At 38.5% G+C, this 12,793-nt stretch overlaps 1 pseudogene; it reads right to left on the minus strand.

Annotated features, from left to right (window-relative positions):
• Window positions 1–6,941: 6,941 nt before the first annotated feature.
• LOC127218241 (F-box only protein 33-like) lies at window positions 6,942–11,903 on the minus strand (annotated as a pseudogene).
• Window positions 11,904–12,793: the final 890 nt, after the last annotated feature.

Genomic DNA, 12,793 nt, shown 5'->3' on the forward strand with positions numbered 1-12,793 from the left:
ATGGAAAACATCTGTTAGGAAGTGATGATTACAACACTTCAGAGTATGTTGCCATGTGGCTTTTGCCCTTCCACTGTCTTTTTAAATATAGATTAATGCATTGATATAATATGAGATACTTATATCAATTCATGAATATATTTTTAAAATAAAAGTTTTATTTAACATAGAATCACCAGTTTTTGGACTTTGCGAACACATGGCCCATGGAGGGATAACTGCCTAAATCTAGAGGCAGGAGAGAAGCCCTAGTCCCTACTTCACATGACCTGTCAGACCTACATGACCCCAACTGGATGGCATTCCCCTACATATGGAATTGGTGTGGGGGGATGGGAGGGGAGGATTCTTAGAGTGCATGTGAGAGGGCAGAAAGAGAAAAGGGAGGAAAGAAGGGAGGGAGGAAGGGAGGGAGGGAGGAAGGGAGGGAAAGAGGGAGGGAGAGAGAGGGAACTGGGAACGACATTAAAATAATAAATTAAATTAAAAAAATGTTTTGACTCCAAAATTTAAGTTCAAGGACAAGTTACTAGGGAAAAGGATTTCTATTTTTGTTTCCACAGAAAATGAAAAGATGTGGATTCCTTCCAGACTAATGTGGTTTGATCAAGCCAGACCACCTGAAACAGAGTACCAGGTGATCCTACATTCAAAACAGCTGGACCAAGCATCCTTACAGACTACAGCCAGGATTTCTGCATCTTCTTAGAATCCCCTGGGACAGTGCCCCTTACCAGCAGGAAGTATTTTGGAAAGAATGACGCCCCAATTCCCAAATATTGTCTATAAATCTTTGGTTTCATTTAAATGGACTTGGTTATATACAATAAAAAAAAAAGGAAAAAAAAAAAAACAGTTTTTCCTCAGTTCTTCCACACAGTGACACACGGCCACAAACAAGGCCATAACTCCTAATAGTACCACACCCTTTAGTAGCCATTTTCTTTCCAACCACCACAGTTGGCCTCTCAGATTTTGAGACACCTTTACCCCATCTCATTTTGTAGGCTCGACTACATGCAAGTTCATGGTTTTGTTGCTGAGTTGGACTCTCAGTCCCTCAACTGGACAAGTCAGTCCTTCTAGAATATGGCAGGTTGAGATTCTGGATCCCCTATTACTAGTCTTAGCTGAGGTCACCCTTGTAGATTCCTGGGAGTTTCTATTGTCCTAGGTTTCTAGGTCATCCCTGACATGTGCACCATAACCTACTCATCTCTCCTTGTACTCTCTTCCTCTACCCTCCACCCTAACCTATGCTTAAGTGCTTCCATGCCCATTTGGTTTCAGTCCACTCACTAAATCGACTCTATTTCCCATTCCTAGGGAGATTCCTGAATATTGTCCTACCCCACTCCATGTTACTTAGACTCTCTGGTTCCGTGAATGTAGCATGGTTATCCTTTCTTAATATGTTTGTTTTTCTGGGTCTCTGTTACCTCATTCCAGAAGATTATTATCTAATTCTGTTTACCTGCAATTTCATGATATTTTTCTTTGTCTAAGCGCCGAGTGACACTCCATGTTGTAAATGTACCATATTCATTTATTGTTTCTTTGGTTTGTTTCTCGGTTCGGACTCTTACTAATGAAGCTGCTACAACATAACTGGGCAAGTGTCTGTTGGTAGGATGGTTTCTTAGTGGTTTTATTGTAGTGAAGAGATATCATGACCACAACATCTTTTATAAAGGAAACATGTAATTGGCATCGCTAACGTACACATTCAGAGATTCAGTCCATTATCATTATAGCAGGGGGAGCATGGTGGCACACAGGCAGAAGAGGTGCTCAAGGAAGAGCTGAGAATCCTACACTTTGCAGTCCATAGGAAGTACTGAAAATCTGGGTGCTATCCTTGTTTAGGAAACCTCAAAGCTTGTCCCCACAGTGTCACACTGCCTCCAGCAAGTCCAAACACACTCCAACTCCAGAGAAGCCACATCTCCTAACAGTGCCACTACCTGTGAAATTAGGGGGGGCAGTTATATTCAACCTCCCGCTTTCCACTCACTAACCCTCAGAAATTTGTAACAATTACATAATGCAAAACACATTTAGTTCACATCTAAAAGTCCCCATAGTCTGTCACAGAGTCTCAAAAATGTTTTAAAGTCCAAATTTGCTTCTAAGACTCATGCAATCTAATACCTCTAATCTCTTATAAAAATCAATATCGAAATGCAGATCACATGCTTTTAATATATAATGGCACAAAATATACATTACCATTCCAAAAATAAGTAAGGGAGCATAGTGAAGAAATACTCTACCAAAGCAAGACTGAAAATCAGCTGGGCAATCTTCAATCATACATCTCCCTGTGTGATCTCAAAACACTTTTCTGTTTTCTAAATATGTTCAGGTTTGTTAAGTGTAAGGCACTTTGCTATCTTGGGCTGGTTTCACTCCCTGAGAGTAGTTCTCTTTAGCAGGTATTCCTGGCATCTCTAATAATTGGTTCTCTAAGGCTATCCAGGCTTTACATTCATATTTTTTTTCACAATGGTCTCTGTACTAGGCCTCCATTCAGGAACACACCAGACTTTATTCCATAACTCTTTCTTCTGTCCTGGAACTTACTGTGTAGTCAATTTGGCCTCCAGGAGATTCGCTTGCTGGGATTGAGAGGACCCACTACTGGGATCCAAGTCCAGTTCTTATGTAAGACATAAGGAAACTGACAAAAAGACTGGAATTAGGCAGGAGGATAAAGAATCAGAAGATGAGCATTTTAGTTCAGTATTTCATTCTTCACTTGCATGCCAATCCTCTTTACTCTTTCTTTTGCAAACATATGGGTATATTTCATTTTACACATACACAGATGCTGAGTCAACGTTATCAGATTTGTCTATGAATAAAAGAATCAATTGACACTAGACATGTTCAAAGAGAAACAGTGCCTGTGAAGTCAGAGTCTAGAACAAGAAAGTTAGGAAAGGTTGAAAAAAGAAAGAAGCTATGTTCTTTCCCTTTGAATGATAGCTGTTAATATCAAGGACCAAAAAAGGATATCATATTAAGAAAATAATAATAGGGCTTAGCATGTATCTAACTGTGGTAACAATCTCTACATCTAATAAATGTAAAAAGAATCCCATTTAAATTACTAATAATGTATACTAAATGTATAGTACAGAGGGATTTTGTTAAACAGTCTAGCGCCTTTTTTTGTTTGTTTGTTTTTTCAAGTATGGTCTAAAACAGCCAAAGCTGACTTCAAATTTGCACCAGTAGTTTTCTGAAATGGTTTGAATAAGAATGGCCCATTGGCTTATGTTTCAATATTTGATGGACAGTTGTTGGAACTCTTTAGGAAGTATTAGGATGTGTGGCCTGTAACTGAGTTTGGGTGTGATGTTTTGAATGAGAATGGTCCCTGTAGCTCATATATTTGAATGGATAGTCACCAATTGGTAGACTGTGAAAATTAGTAGGTGTGTCTTTGTTGGAGATTGTTTGCCCTGGGGATGGCCTTTGAAGTGTCAAAAACCCATGGCAGGTCAAGTCTATCCCCATCGCCTGGCCCCACCCCATTGCCTGAGTATCAAGTTGCAAAACTCTGCTACTTGAAGAAACCTTCCTGAATGAGGTAACGAAGTCACAAAAAGAGGAACATAGTATGTACTCACTCATATATGAAATTTAGACCTAGATGAAAGGATCACCAGCCTATAATTCATACCACCAGAGGAACTAGGATACACGGTGTATTCTAAGAGATTCACATAAAGTTCCTCAGAGAACCAGGAAGGGACAAGACCCCCAGAGCAAAGGGGAAATGGACAGGGGGGGGGAAGCGAATGGAGAGAGAAGTAGGAGAAAACGAATGCAACCTGGAAGATTGAGCCCAGTTAGGAATACAAGACAGGAAAGAGGGAGAGGGAGAGAGAGAGAGAGACAGAGAGAGAGAGAACATAAAAGAGGGAGCCAATAATGTTTTGAAGATAAAATTAAACACAAAGAAAGGTCTAGAGAGCTACAAGACTGCTGCCAACTAACAATTTGAGCTTCTGTTGAAAAGCTAACATAACTGTCCTTCCCGGAGAGTGAGATCAACCACTAACTTATCCATGGAGCCCTCAACTAATGCCTGATGGAAACAGGAGTAAACACCCATACATAAACACTGAGTCGAACTAGAACCCAGATGCAGATGGAGAGGACAAGACCAGGTTGCAGAAACACATAGAGACAGCTGATTTGAACAGGGAGGAGCTAAAGGGCCACCAGACTGAAAGCTGGAAAGCCAGCATGGGACTGACTCAGGGCCCCCTGAATATGGGTCTCAGCCAGAAGGACTGAGCATCTAAGGGACGTCAGACAGTGGAGCCAGGATGTACACTTGGTGCACAAAAGGACTTTGTGAACACATCCCCCATGAAGGGATAACTGCCTAAACCTAGAGACAGGAGAGAAGCCCTAGACCCTACATCACATGACCTGCCATATCTACATGACCCCAACTGGATGGCATTCCCCTACATATGGAATTGGGGTGGGGGATGGGAGGAGAGTGTGGTTAGAGTGCATGTGAGAGGGCAGAAAGGGTAAAAGGAGGGTAGGAGGGAGGCAGGGAAAGAGAGAGGGAGGGAGGGAGGAGGGAGAGGGAACTGGGATCGACATTAAAATAATAAATTAAATTAAAAAATGTTTTGACACCAAAATTTAAGTTCAAGGACAAATTACTAGGGAAAAAGATTTCTATTTTTGTTTCCACAGAAAATGAAAATATGTGGATTTCTTCCAGACCACCTGAAACAGAGTACCAGGTGATCCTATATTCAAAACAGCTGGACCAAGCATCCTTACAGACTACAGCCAGGATTTCTGCATCTTCTTCCAATCCCCTATGACAGTGCCCCTTACCAGCAGGAAGTACATTGGAAAGAATGACGTCCAAATTCCAAAATATTGTCTATAAATGTTTGTTTTCATTTAAATGCACTTGGTTATATAAAATAAATAAATGAAAATAAAAAAATAAAATTCTGCTACTTCTTCAGAACCATCTTCATATGTTGATAATTGTCTAAGCCACCAAGACTGTAAGCAAGCACCCAGTAAAATGTCTCCACTTACAGGAGCTACCTTGGTCATGGTGTCAATTCACACAGCAATAGAACAGTAACTAAGATATAGGACTGTGAGGTTTCAAAAACCTGTGCCATATTCAGTTCTTCCTGCCTCCTACTTGTGGATGAAGAAGAGAGTTCTCAGATTTTCCTGCTGCTGTCATGCTTTTCTTCCACCATTGAAACTGTGAGCCCAATTAACCACATTCTTTTATAAGATGCCTTGGTCATGGTGCTTTTCACTTTAACAGAGAAGTAACTGATACAGTGACCTTCAATTTACAATCTTCCTGTTGTCTCTAAGAACTAGGATTATAGGAGGGTGTGAACATACTTGACTTTGTTTGTAAGCTTGGATTTACTCAAAGTGAAAAAAAAAATCTTAAGCTTTCTAAACTCTGCGGCCAAAGAGTTTAATTTAGACATTGACAGTTTGTGTTTCATATACAGTAAAATATATTACAATGGTCACTTTTTAATGCTTTCTTCAGTGATTAAAAGAATATATATTTAACATAAACCATACAACATCCATCATTGGGTCAAACATTTTGCTGGTTTCCTTACAGATTCTGTCAAGAGTTGCTTTATCTGATGACCTGTACAAGAGAAACTCTCACCACATCTGGAATTTACACACACTGTGCCAGTGGATTCACACTACAGATGCACATATAAAATCAACATAGTATGTGCTCACTGGACAAAACAGTGCACACCTGTCAAAAGTTCATTTAATATAAGATGGTAAAACCATTTTAAGATATATATAGTTGTCCATAAATAAATTGTGTTTCCAAACTTCCAATGGAGCAGCCATGTCTCAGCACTGCTAGCCACCCATGTCGGCTACTTACTTTATTATTGGAGGCTGTCCTTAACGTTAATGTATGTACCATAGCAACTCACACCTGTCATGGAACAAGCTTTTGTGTTTCCTTTTCGACATTAAATAGTACAATCTAGCAGCATCCAGCTGGCCAAAGCAGCCAGACCCTGCCAGCATGTGGGCCCTTTTTCATGCAGATCTACTCTTTGCCAGCTGACACGCATGCTTACAGAGAGAATCCTGTGAATTGTTAAGGATTTTATGACTAATATTGTTTTGCAAGCCTGTGTGCCTACAGTTCTGTTCTTTCACTTAGCCTTGAAGTATTCCCTGGAATACAGTTCCATTCTTCCTCCACTGTTTTGAAATCTGGGCTGAAGAAGCTAACTTGAATGTAAGAGGTGAAAAAACTTAAGTCGGATATAGCCTAAAATATCCAGCAATTTGAGTGTTCAGTTTATATAAATGCATTTAAAAAGGATGAAACAATATCTAACTTATACTACATGAAATTCAGAATGGTAATTGGCAGTATCAATTATTATATAGTTAATAAAAGTTAAAATCAGGTTTCTATTAAAGATATGTCGTTTGAGACACTACCTTCCCTTCTATTTTAAACCAAAATCAATGAGATGCTACCAGAATACATAGATGCAGTGCATTGCATTCAATCCACTTGGCTATGCTATGAATGTGTGTGTGTGTGTGTGTGTGTGTGTGTGTGTGTGTGTGTCTTTGGCTTCTGAGCTCGGCATTTTGAAAAATAAAGAATAAAAATATCCAAAAAGCAGAGTACCTCAATGAAAAAGTTAGGTAGCAAACTCAGATAATTTTTGGCTATTTGCCCTTAAGGTTTGGTAACAAACTAATCAACCAAGAAAGCCCTGTACAATGTAACATTCTACTTGCAAAACCAATACCTAAATATTTTCTTTGATCAAGAAATAGAATATACATATATAATCCTATAAAGCTGATTTAACACAGCACAAAATGTTTAGTTTACAATACTGAAAAAAAATACTAAGACCCTACTTGCATATCTGGCCACAGAAATTATACATTTTACAAAACATAATGTCTTCATTGAAGTTTAGTATCTCTCTGTAAAAATGACAATTTGGTTTAGTGAAGAAACTGAGTGATTATATGTCCAGGACTGCTTACCAAGGTTGACCAAGGCCCAGCAATACTTGCTCTGCTCAATAAGTTTATGCACGAGATCCATATCATCCTCGGTTAGTTCACCTTGGTAAAAATTAATGCTTTCTTCAGTAACTGCAAGCATTTGAGATGAGAGCCACAAAGACCGGCAATAGCAATGAGGTTGAGTACCCACATGGTATCATCTTAAATATAAGATGAAGGCATTTGTCTTTCTCTTCTGTTTTATTCTGTCTTTGGTAAGTTTACTCTGTTCCTCGGTAAGTGCTTCATAAGAAGCTACATATTTGTATTTCACCATGTCAGTCCTTTCCCTTTAAAACAAATTGAGAATAAAAAAAGTCATGACTACCTAGGTGTTTCATATGGTCTTAAGAATGTCACAGAGTTGTGAGCTGTCAAGTGGTATTTCACTCGCCAAAAAAAAAAAAAGACATTTGGATAACGATATATCATAAGGAACACATTTTATTTCCCACCTAAGTCTCATATATATATATATATATATATATATATATATATATATATATATATGGGCTGTGATAGCACATGCCTTTAGAACCAGTGCTTAGGAGTCAGAGGCAGGCAGATATTTGAGTTTGAGTTCATCCTGATCTACAGAGTGAGTTCTAGAATAGACAGGGTACACACAGAAACCCTGTCTTGAGGACCAAAACAAAAAACAAAAACCCAATATACAAAACAGGAAATTTTCTTCATTGCAAAAATATTTCCTATGGCTTCTCACAGTCCTCAGTCATGACATCTGAAAACTTTCGAGCAATGGTTGATTATAAGAAGTCATAGGAAACATAAGACTATGTGTCAGCCTCAGATCACAGGTCAACTCTGGGAAAGGATAAGTGGGGAAGATGATGAAGCTTTATTTCTATCTAACACCCTGAAAGAAGAAAAAGTTTTAAAAAGGATTGTTTGGCAATCCCTGTTTTTATTTTACACAATGTGCATGCATACAAGTGTATGCCAACTTGTAGAGTTCTAAAGGTGACACTGGATGCCTTCCCTGTTTGCTCTCTGAGTTATTAGTTGAGAGAGGATCTTGACATTGAACCAGAACTTGAATAGCTAGCCAGCGTGACCCAGGGAGAGATTCTATTCTCTGTTCCTGAGTAGAGGACTTGAGGTGGCCACCAAGCTGCCTGGCTGTTGGATGGGTTCCAGATATATGAACTCTAGTCCTGTATATGCACATTAAGCACTTCATTCCATGAGCCATCTTCCCCAACAACCACTTGCTAATTTTAATATGGATCTTTTTCTGCCTATTACCTGTAATTCTATGGCCAATTATAAAGTAAAACCTAAAAAAAAAAAAAAAAAAAACAATTTCAGGCTTAGAAAAATAGTTTCAAAAACAATGAAAGAGTTACTATAGAGGTGCTTAAAAAATTATTTGCTTGTTTTGTTACCTATTTGTTGGTTCTTTTTGTTTTTTGAGTTAGGATTTTTCTGTGTAGCATCGCTGGTGGTCCTAGAATTAGCTTTGTAGACCATGCTGGACTTGACCTCATGGAGATCTGTATTCCTTTGCCTTTGATGTGCTTGGATTTAAGATGTGTGCCACTATACTCTGCTTATTATTAATTTATGAAAATGGTCTCACACTGTATCTCAGGCTGGCCTAGAATACTTATGTAGACCAGACTGCCCTTTCAAACTCTTGGCAATCTTCCTACCTCAGCCTCTCAAGAGCTGAGATAATGTACTTGTGACACCATTCCTAGGTAAGACATTTTCATAAATTTGGTTTTATTAATGGTTTTGAAGTAACATGTTCTCTTAGTATATTTGAATAGCAATTCTATTCAAAAGAGAATAGTACACATACTAAGATGAATGGCTAAGAAGTAAGCATATGTATAACTAATAGATAATTTAAACAATATAGTAAATACATCAACACTAGAATCTAAAAGATGAGGTTGTAAGTATAACAGTCACACTTCCCTTCTTTCTGTGTCCCTCCTCCTAATCATTTCAGGATCTTCTGATTGGAGTGAATATACCCAATGTAGGTAGTTACATATCTGTTTCCTTAGCTAAGTTAGTATCCTTTCCTCATGACAGGTAAAATCATTAGAGGGACCCAGGGACAGAGCACACAGGGTTGAGACAGGACTTTCAAACTTGTGATATATTTACCAGATGAAAGACTTTAAGATATGATGCCAGTATCAACTTATAGTGAACAAAACCACACACCATGAGCTTTGTGCACCTCCATGATGATAAAACCAATTGATCTTTATTGCACCTGTCACTGAGATCTGGAAAACCAGATGTGTCACTTACATCAATTAACAATAAAAAATGGGTGAGAAACTTGCTGTACTGCCTGGATATAAGATCAACAATAGCCCCTGAGACACAAGTGGCATAGCTGTCAAACTGAACTCTCTCAAGTGGTATACTGGGTTTCAGTATCTTTAGCATGTCTTCTCCTTTCACATCAAAAGCCATTAGATAGACCTGAAGGCTGGAGTTCATTCCTGCTAGGGCTTTGACGTTCTCATCATTTGGCATGTTGTATAATCATTTGTCTATCACTGAAACATTGCGGACCAGGAGATCCCTGTGAAGGCCCATGGCTGCTATCAGTTAAGACTCTTGCCATCCCAGATGTAAAGTCACAGAAATCCAGGGCAAGTGAACTCAAATTTACACACCACTCTAGTTCAGCTGCAGTAATAAGTGTGCTGTTGCCAGAAATATCATTGTCCAGTAAAATCAGGTGTTCCATAGTGTTGGCAATTGAGTTAGAGACAACAGGGATTTTTGGGATCACTATTTCCAGCAGAAACACAAAAGACAGCTATTTTAATCGCCTACTCCTACTCAATATTTTTCAAACAGCTGCTAAAGTATACAAGGAAACAGGACACAATGTTATCATTAGCACTTGACACTAATCTTTTAGAAATGGGCAATATACAGCATTCAATGTTGAGATATATTGTTTCTCATTCCTTTATTTCTATCTAATCTACAAATGCAATTAGTCTCACATTACAATGTAATCAGTAAGATACATTAAACATGCAGAAGAGATAATAAAATCAAGTGAAAAAATAACACTTTTAAATAGCAGGAAGGGGATTTGTGTAACAGAGCTTTCTCTGCAGAAGAATCCAGGTTCATTTTCCAGCACCCACCCACCAGCACATTACCCTCACTCACTACATTTACAAGAGAACCAAAACCCTCTTCTGACTTGTATCAAACAGACATATATGCGGTATACATAAACCCATGCAGGCAAAGACTTAAATGCATAAAATAAAATATTAACAATTCACATAGCAATAATTACCCAGCAAGCTATATGATTTATCCCAAAAGATTTATGCCATCAATTGTCACATAATCACAACTAAAATACAGTTAAGATATTTCTAGGACATATATTCTAGCCCAACAATGTGTGTGTGAGAGAGACAGAGATGGAGAGAGAGGGAGAGATAGAGAGAGAGAAAAAGACAGAGAGAGAGAGAGAGAGAGGCAGGTTCTCTCAATCAAACCAGAGTCTGCTGACAGGGCTAGCCTCTGTGGGCCAGCTTGTTCTGGGATACCTGACCTTGGGCCTGCCAAAGTTATAATTATAGGTAGTTCATCATGCTTCTAAAGCATTTACATGAGATCAGGAAATGTGGATTCAGATCTTCTTGCCTGTACATTACCTCCATAATTTTTAAAGATCACTGTTCTTGATTGTGTCTTATTACTTTTCAGACAAACGCTCGGCTTGTTATTAACACATGCCCCTGTAAAGCTTACTGTGTGACTTAACTGATTAATCTTCTTGAAGTCAAGTTCTTCCCTCTTGAGGTATGTGCTGGCTAGACTTCTTTGCTTCTATCTCCAAATAGAATAAACTTCTGGATTTTCCTATAGGAGAAAATGGTCAAAATGATTTTGTAAATGTTTAATATAAGCACATGCTAAAATATGTCTAAAAGATATTCTAGAGTAGCTTCTACCATCAAATTCATAGCCTAATCACATTCAGACTGATGTGCATATTCAGAGTGATGGCAAGTACAGAGAAACAGCAAACATGGTAAAGGGCATGGACTAAGTACAAAGCTTGTATTCAAATTTAATGACTGTGGACAACACTGTAATCAAAGCCAAATGCTGAGCTCACAGGTCCCACAGGTACAAGTAATTCAGTTACACAGGGAACAGGAGCATTTTAAGTTATAAGAGTTGTCAATCACAAGAACTTCTCAAGTCAGACAGGAGGTAATGGTGCATACCTCCCAGCACTGGAGCCATAAGTTCATAGATCTCTGTGAATATTTCAAGGACATTGTGGTGTATAAAGTGAGTCCAAGGACAGCCAGAGTTGTGACACAGAGAAACCCTGTCCCAAAAAACCAAACCAAATCAAACTAAAACTTTGTAAAATTCTTTAAAGTTTTAGATAATTTCAGTGACAAAATACCTCTCTAATAGAAAACTCATAAATATAGTGCAAGAAAACAAATGAATAGTTATGATACAAACTCCTGTATGGTAGTGTTCATTTTCAAACCTGGGACAAATGCTAAGTGTCTATGAGCATGTCAACTTGGAACTAGTTGCCAGGTTCTCCCAGTATCTCTCAGTTCCCCATTACAGTATCCGGCTGGCATACCTTCCCTTTTATAATTCAGACATTTTGGTTTCCTGACTTTTTAGTACCGCCCGCCTCCTAGCTGTTGCACCTGTTTCCCTCTCACCCTTCCGCCTTCACCTTCACCTCCTCCCACATGGTCCAGCTCAGCCTGACTCTCCCAGATGTCCCCGTGTCTACCTACTTTCTCCATTTTTTCTACAATACACTTTCTCCTTCACCATCCCGAAGCATTTTTCACTTTCTCATCTCTACATTCTAACTTGTCACATCTGGAATTCAGAAAAAACATAAATTTCTCAGGAGAAAAAAACTGAAATATTTCTAAAAGAAAATGTGTAGATGATGGGATTCTATAAAGTAAAAAGTGCAATCATTTTCAATTACTACTGATATTTAGAGCAGTCATACAATATCAGTGTTTTCCCTTCAGTCCAAACTTCACTAGTCAGTATTACAGTATTCCACATGCCAGCAAACCGTTATCTCAAGAAGCTAAGTATCAAATTACCCTATTAAAAAGTAAGGTACTGAACTAAATAGAGAATTCTAAATAGAGGATTCTAAAATGGCTGAAAGATACTTAGAAAATTGTTCAATATCTTTAGCCATCATGGAAATGCAAATGCAAAAACTCTGTGAAACCATCTTGCTCCTGTCAGAATGACTACAATCAAAAGCACCAAAGACAGTTTATGCTGGAGAGGATGTGGAGAAAGGGGGATATTCTTCCACTGCTGGTGGAATCTGTTCAACAATGTTCCTAGAAGCATTCAATTTTGGAATGGGCAGAACCTGAAAGTAACCTAAATGATCCTCAAATGAAGAATGAATAGAGAAAATGTGGTACATTTACACAATGCAGTACTACTCAGTGAAAAGAACAATGGAATCTTGAAATTCACAGCAAATTGGATGGAAATAGAAAAATCCATATTGAATGAGGTAAGCTATGCTATGTTCTCACTCGTATATGGGTATTAGACTTGGAGCAAAGGATTACAATCCATACCACCAGAGAAGCTGGGAAGCAAGGAGGACCCTAAGTGAGACATACATGCTCCCCCAGAGAAGGGGGAAGGA

Source organism: Phodopus roborovskii, unplaced genomic scaffold, assembly GCF_943737965.1.
Source record: "Phodopus roborovskii unplaced genomic scaffold, PHOROB, whole genome shotgun sequence".
Classification (NCBI taxonomy): domain Eukaryota; kingdom Metazoa; phylum Chordata; class Mammalia; order Rodentia; family Cricetidae; genus Phodopus; species Phodopus roborovskii.